We start from the raw sequence: 8,281 nt of genomic DNA on the forward strand, positions 1-8,281 counted from the left end.
CGCAAATCATTTCCCTGCCTTATCCGACCCCTGAAGATTCCGGGGTAGAATAGGTCTTCAGCAACCCATGCTTGCCGTAAAATGTGACAATGCTTGTCGTAAAAGGCGACTAACGGGATCGGGTGGTCAGGCTTGCTGACTTGGTTAATGAATGTTATCGATCCGGATTGCGTGGATCGATGCTCATGATATCAATCACTGGATAGTCCTGGTCCAGACTCAATTATTTACAGACCTCCGTCATATAGCTGTAATATTGCTGAGCGCGGCGTTAAAAAACAAATCAACCAACCCTGCCTTATCCAAAGTAGTAATACATGTTCAGTGACGCGTAATCAGGTCTCATTACATCACATCGACCAATTACATGATTTAGCATCACCGGTACTCCAAGCAGTGCATATCACAGGGCGACTAACGGGATCAGGTGGTCAGGCTCACTGACTTGGTTGATACATGTCATCGATCCCAATTGCGTGGATCGATGCTCAAGTTGGTAGACTAACGGGATCGGGTGGTCAGACTCGCTATCTTGGCTGATACATGTCTTCGTATCCGATTTGCGTAGTGTTATGTGTATGGGTGTATGCTTTTATATGTTTGTTAGTATATCAGATGCATTTAGACTTGAATTGAAACAAGAAGGCTTGGGTTGCGTAATTTTGCTTGAATACTACACCTGGGGAGCTGGCTGACTGAGCGGGTTAAGTAATTATGTCACAAGTGAAGCTTGTAGCTAATCAGCATTATAGTATAAGGTGGTGGTGATTCAAAAATAGTTAGTTTTTCTGCTTCTTGGGTGTTGGCCAGACCTGTATTTTAACCTCCTCATTTTTAATGTTAAAGTTCAGAACACTGTGTGAGAGATTGTATCCCATGTCGGGGCTTGTGAAACTCAACTAGAAATCATGCTGATATTTGCAAATGTGTGCCTTGGAAAACTTGCAGTGTGAGCTTATGTGCAACTATGGATATATGTGTTTTCGTGGACCAAGGAGTGGAGTGAACAATCAAACATGGACATCAGGGTGACTATATAAGTATACAATTTGCTGTAGCCCTTTGATGGTGATATTATTTGTACATGGTAGCCCAAGCCTAATTCTCCCATAGTAAACTTAGCTGTATTGGTAATCTATCATGCATTGTTAATAAATATCTGTCTTAATTGTTGTGCGATCCTTTCATTGTGCAAATGGATTTGGAGTGTATCCCTTCGTTCCACTTCCACTCGTAACAGTAGATCGATGATCATGATGTCAATCATTGGATTGTCTGGTCCAGACTCGATTATTTACAGACAGCCGTCATATACTCACCCGACAGAAAATCAAGTGAGCTTATGTCATGGCCTGTTTGTCCGTAATCCGTCATAAACAACTTCTCCTTAGAAACCACTCTACCAATGAACCTGAGACCTCACATGCTGGTTATCTCCAATGATAACATTCCGATTTGTTCAAGAGGTTTAAATCCCATTTTCAATATGGCCTCCAAGGCATGCTTGTTCCGACTAAGCTTGTTGTAAGAGACGACTGACGGGATCGGGTGGTCAGGCACGCTGACTTGGTTAATGCATGTAATCGTATCCCATGTGTGTACACCATTGCTCATGAAGTCAATCACTGAATTGTCTGGTCCAGACCGCCGTCGTATAGCTGGAATATTGCTGTGTGTGGCGTTAAACAAGCAACAAACAAATCCAACCAATGATGACACCCCAGTTACTTCAGCACGTTCGAATCCAATCTGCTATAGTGAAACTCTATTTGTGGATATTTCTCAGCCATTTTTGAATGATATATGATTAACTTAGGGCTTCACTCTCACATTAAGCTGACGCACCGTGATATAATTGGAATACTGTTCAAAGCGGTGTTACACCCATTACACTCACTCACTAACTGGACAGCCAGGTATATTTTACATTTAAATGTTCCCAATTTTGTTGTTGAATATTTTAAATTATGACCTTTTTTACCATGCTCTTAAATTCACCCAAAAGGAATTTTTGGCTCTGTAACTGCTTCTCCCTTACAATTGCCGGCATGTGGGAGGTGGACTTGGGCAAGTAGTTTTCAGATTATAAATACGTCATAATTTGTTCAAGTCATAATACCCATGAAGATTCCGGGGTAGAATAGGTCTTCAGCAACCCATGCTTGCCGCAAAAGGTGACTATGCTTGTCGTAAAAGGCGACTAACGTGATCGGGTGGTCAGGCACGCTGACTTGGTTAATGCATGTAATCGTATCCCATTTGCGTACACCATTGCTCATGAAGTCAATCACTGAATTTTCGGGTCCAGACCGCCGTCGTATAGCTGGAATATTGCTGTGTGCGGCGTTAAACATGATACCCATGAAGATTCCGGGGTAGAATAGGTCTTCAGCAACCCATGCTTGCCGTAAAAGGTGACTATGCTTGTCGTAAAAGGCGACTAACGGGATCGGGTGGCCAGGTTCGCTGACTTGGTTGATGTTGATCCCAGATTTAATGTTTCTATTATTTCTGCATTTGACCAAAGGTTCAGGGAATGAAATTCAACCGATGAAAATGGAAATGACTAAGCTTACACAAACATAATTAACATAGGAAATCTCAAGTTAGTTGTATGCAGAAGAGCTTCGTAAATTCGAACACTGTAGAGCGAGACCATTCTCTTCCAGGGCATATCATGTTCTATGGCCGAGTTAACGAATCTTTCTGTGTAAATGACCACATGAATGAATGTATTTACTTAATGTTTTGCTTTCTGTACCGAGCACGTTTTCATGTTCACGTTTTTTAAAGTCCTGGGACCATTGTCTCACGTGAAATATGTTTTTAAAGAGAAAACAATATGTGAAATGCTGGACTTCCTCATTGATAACATCTACGTAAAACTTGGGGATAAGACATTCAGGCAGGAAGTAGGCATCCCCATGGGCACCAATTGTGCTCCCCTTCTTGCGGATCTGTTTCCTTAGGCATATGAATCGGAATTTCTGTTCGGATTTGGCCAAGTTAAAACAATGCAACTTGGCCCAGAAGTTTAACTTCAGCTTTCTCGATGATCTGATATCGTTCAATAACAATCAAATAGCCTATTCTCTTCCACTGATTTACCCACCTGAACTAGAAATAAAGGAGACCAGTGAGACCGCCTCTTTGTTTCATATGTAGGTTGATGTATAAAGATTCAGTGACAAAACACTTTCCACAAGACTGTTTGACTTCAACTTTCGAGCAATATTCCAGCAGCTCCAGCCTTTGGTGTTTACATTTCAAAACTTTTGAGATACAAACGAGCATGCTCTTTCTACCAAGATTTCAAACTAATCTTGTTCGCTAGTTGTAAAGCAGTAAAGCTTTCAAAAGGTCTTACGGTAGACATTTGGAGGACATTTCCAAATTTGACGCATCAGTGACAAAAATGATGTCCGATGCAATTCCCTATTATGACCATATGTTCCCATGTTTTTTCAGGTGAACAATTGACTTGCCTTTGCATGTATATGTGACGGGTGCCACGAACCCCTTGTATCATTACTATTTGATAGTGATTCATAAACACATGCTCATGATATAGTCGGAATCGTACAATCGACTCTGCTTTATGCAGATATTTTTATTGGATATAAAAAGGGTTTTGTCGCTTCATTTACGTGTGGTATATAAATAATTATCTGTTTCTTTTGTTCTTCATAGATCATGTATCATATTTCACTAGTGAAATCATTTTCTACTTTTTGTGCACTTCCAAAGTCAATTTAGCTTAAATTTGTGAATAAAATATTGGAAAATTAAGACGTGATTAAGTTTTAGCTCACCTGACTGATTTTTTCAAGTGAACTTGTGTCAATACCCCCTCGTCCGTTGTCCGGCCCTGATATAAAACCTGTTTGGTGTTCATGTATTAGTTTTGGCAATGATCTTATGATACGATTTGCTATGCAGCAACTTAGAATTTTGTACTAAGTATTTAATAATGTAATGGGGCTCCAATTTTAAGTACTCTTCTGTCTTTATTAGGTTTAGATATGGTAGAAATAACGCCCCTATTCATAGTAAGTGTTAGTCGATTATTCTCAAAGGTATCCTTTATAAATCTATAAACGCAAACAGAGATACCTTTCAAGAAAAATTTCAAATTTCAACTGAGATCCCATCTATACCTGGGGATTTATTATTTTTTCAACCCAGGACCCCAGAACCTTAAGCTTCACATGCTGGAAGACACCTATATTTTGTTCAAACGTTTCGAGACCCGTGAAGATTCCGGGGTAGAATAGGTCTTCAGCAACCCATGCTTGCCGTAAAATGTGACTATGCTTGTCGTAAAATGCGACTAACGGGATCGGGTGGTCAGGCTCGCTGTCTTGGTTGATGCATGTCATCGATCCCAATTGCGTGGATCGATGCTCATGATATTAATCACTGGATTGTCTGGTCCAGCCTCGATTATTTACAGACCACCGTCATATAGCTGGAATATTGCTGAGTGCGGCGTTAAACAACAAACCAACAAACCAACCAACAGAAACCTATGATTGTGGGTTCGAATAAATTTTACGTGAAGCATGGTTTGCTGAAGACCTATTTTACCCCGGATCTTCACGGGTCTCATAGGTTTCTGGCGTCCCTTCACACTCCCACTTCTTTATGAAGAATACAAGGGTGCAGGTGCATTACACTCTCATAGCTGTCCATTTATTTCATGCCATGTACGGGGACACGGGTTGCCCAGTCGTCTAAGGCGCCGCGATTCGCTGTGCAGAGTTGCGTCCCCCGGACACGCCAGGAACCTATGGTTGTGGGTTCGAATCTCGGTTCGCCCCGATTATGTTTCTAGGTTTGTCAGCACCATACTCGTGCTCGGGGGTTTCACCGTAGTGGTAAACGTCTAAGACCTGCATAGACCTAGATATTTTACAGACACTCCATCCAAGTTTAATCTTTACGTTAGAGATGAGCTATAAAAATCTGTCGTTTCTAGATGTAATGGTTACAATTTCAAACAATAACATAACAGATGTATATTACAAACCAATTGCAACCGATTCCAAGCAATACCTCAATTACAATTCCTGTCATCCCCGTCATACAAAAAACAGTGCCCCTTACTCATTAGCACATAGAATCTGCGCGATAGTATCAGATTCAGATCGTGCACAATATAGACTTGATGAACTGAGGGAGTCACTATTAGAAAGAAACTACCCTAGATAAATAGTGGAAGACGCAATAAACAAGGCTAAATCACAAAACCGTTGTGATCTTTTAAAACCTAAAGATAAACCTAACAAGAGTGTTCTCCCTTTTGTTACAACCTTTAATCCCCCAAACCTGGAAATATTTGGAATTGTTCGGGAAACACTGTATTCTTTAAATAAGTGTCAAGAACTAAAACAAAAAATATCACAAAATAAACTTATTAAAAGTAAAAGACAGAGCTAAAATCTGAAATAGATTCTTATCAGGGCTTCTTTCTCAAATGAAAAACAGGAAAAGGTAAAACAGTACAAAAGTGTAACAGACCAAATTGTGGTACTTGCCCTCATGTTTTACAATGTTGCTCTTTTACATTCAAAGACGGAAAAACTGTCCGTGAAAATATTAACTGTGCTTCAAAAAACTTGATTTATGTCATACAATGTGCTGGATGCAAGGCCGAATACATTGGACAGACAGGGGACACCTTAAGAGCGAGAGTGAGGGTCCACAATGTAAACATAGGATTACTACGCAAAAACAAGTAGATTTTTACGTATTTGCATACTTTCTCAATGAAAGTTAACCATTCTTTGACATTTGTTTATGAAAATGTGTAGACTTGTCAAACATGAAACGGATGAAAAGCATATGCAATTATATCTTGAATGGACTGTGAAAGATTTGACGAATCATCACATGGCGCTGGCCTGTGGCAGAGGTACTATGCTAATTGACGCACTATTTTCGGATCGGGGATACCCGAGGTCACTCTCCTACCAAGAAAATCTACTTGTTTTTGCGTAGTTATCCTATGTTTACATTGGTTGTACGGCTCCACGTGCTGTCATCGAAGCCCAACGGAGAGCTAGCGACACGGTCACTTTGATGCATAAATATATATTGTCATGCAACTCACTGTCGCAGTTGTAGTAGCATATCTATATAGTTATGCAAAACAATATGTAAAGCACCCCCAAATACTTGCATTAGTCCGTTCTATACTGATTTCTGAAAAAGCGCGTTTGTTTACAAACAAGAGAAAAGTCCGGTCACGTGATATGCAAATTAGCCTGTGGCAGTGGTGTTATGCTGAGTCACCACTGCGACGGAGTGTGACCCGAGGTCGTCTAGTACAGGAAATCCCCAAGCTCCTCACAGCGATAGTACGTTCCCGGAGCTCTCTATACTATCGCTGCCACCAGTCAAAACTCCCCACTGTGAATAGGTGGCCACAACCTTGCTTGGAGTTGAACTCGCAACCGAATGACCGTTATGTTTACAAACAAATGACGACTGTCATGACGCCAAATACACTTATCGCTGCTAAATTTATTTCTTCGTTTGTCAATTTGAATTTCTGTTACATTAAAACATTCTTGTTGTTGATATAGTAAGAATGTAAGGGAGAAGTTGGTTGATTTTCCGTTAGTCTGCAATCTCGAACCAATCTGATTATTAAAACAACAAAGTAAATTCATTTGGAAAACATGGTCAGTCGTAAACGTTTTCAAAATGAAATATGATGGCATCCCCAAAGACATAAACAAAAGTATCAACGTTACTGCATTTGGGATTAGAGGGCAAATTTCAAGATTCTTGTAATGGCCGCTCCCACACTGGTGGCAGCGATGTTACCGGGAGTGTAACGAAGGTGTCACGCGCTGGGAAGGAGCTTGAGGAAATCCCCAGCTGGCAAAACATTACCGTAGTGACAATGTTTCCATTGCCGAAAGTTGGTGACCGAGAGAAAATTTGTGGGTGAAGAAGGGGTGAGATATGTGGAGATATATCAGAGAATTTCGGCTTCCCAATCTCCCAGATTGAGTTGCAGAATGAGTGAGTGAGTGAGTTGGATATAACGCCACTTTTAACAGTATTCTAGTTATATCGCGGCGTGTCAGCTTAATGTGGGAGGAAAGCCCGAAGTGATGCAGGTCTCAGACGTTTACCACTTCGGTGAAACCCACGAGCACGGGTATGGTGCTGACAAACATAGAAACATAATCGGGGCGAACCGGGATTCGAACCATAGGTTTCTGGCGTGCCCAAGGGACGCAACTCTGCACAGCGAATCGCGCCGCCTTAGACGACTGGGCCAACAGTGCCCCAAGTCGCAGAATGAGAAGACGGTAACCAAAGCGAGATACCGCATCGATATTACGGGACCAGGTGAGGCACTCCGGTACGGGCGTTTTCAAGGCTAATAACAAAGCTAATGAAACAGTTAATTAATTCATGTAAAAATACCGATGAAATAGTAAAAACAAACCATATTGTTTGGTATTTATTAAAAAAATAACTATCAACCACATAATAAATGTCACGTTATAACGAAGTGTTGATCTAGAGCCGATCGATCAAAAACATATTCATAGTTATATTAAAATAATCGAGACTTAAATTTTATAATTTACGAAAATAAACACTCAGAAAATTTGGATCTAAAGCAATACTCAATTTTAATGCAGGAAACGATCAATCTTTGCCGGACGGATCGTACATCTCACTACCAAGATGTTTTGCAACCGCAGCAGTTGTTTCCCCTTTCAACAGGTGGAGTTTATCCAGATCAATATAATGAATGTATTTTGTATTCCTATATCTCAGGACAATTAAGAAACTCATTATGAAAAAAACAACATTACCCCGTTTAAACTTGAATGTATTAAGTCATAACTAAATCTAAATAAAGTAAAGTAATATGTATATTTATATTTTTTCTTAACTATTTTGATTTATTATAGGGAGCAGACAAAATGATGAAGATGAAGATGGTGGGCACCAATGAACCTTATTAGGTATTTTTTCAAAAACAATATTACAATGGTGTACATTTATGCATCTAAAACAATATTTTGTATTTTAGATAGGATGAAATAATCTCAAAATTAATTTCATATTATTAGTTTTAGGTAGAAACTCAATATCACAGTTAATTATTTTCAGAATTAACAGACAATACAGAGTATTAAGACATGTAGAATTAGGTTTGTCTCAAGTATATTTATTTAAACCAAAGATTTATTATTTACCATGTTCACTGAAAAAAACACTTCTTTAATAATGCAATTGTTATGTTAGCAGA

This window comes from Haliotis rufescens, unplaced genomic scaffold, assembly GCF_023055435.1.
Source record: "Haliotis rufescens isolate VD_foot unplaced genomic scaffold, xgHalRufe1.0.p SCAF_11, whole genome shotgun sequence".
NCBI classification, from domain to species: domain Eukaryota; kingdom Metazoa; phylum Mollusca; class Gastropoda; order Lepetellida; family Haliotidae; genus Haliotis; species Haliotis rufescens.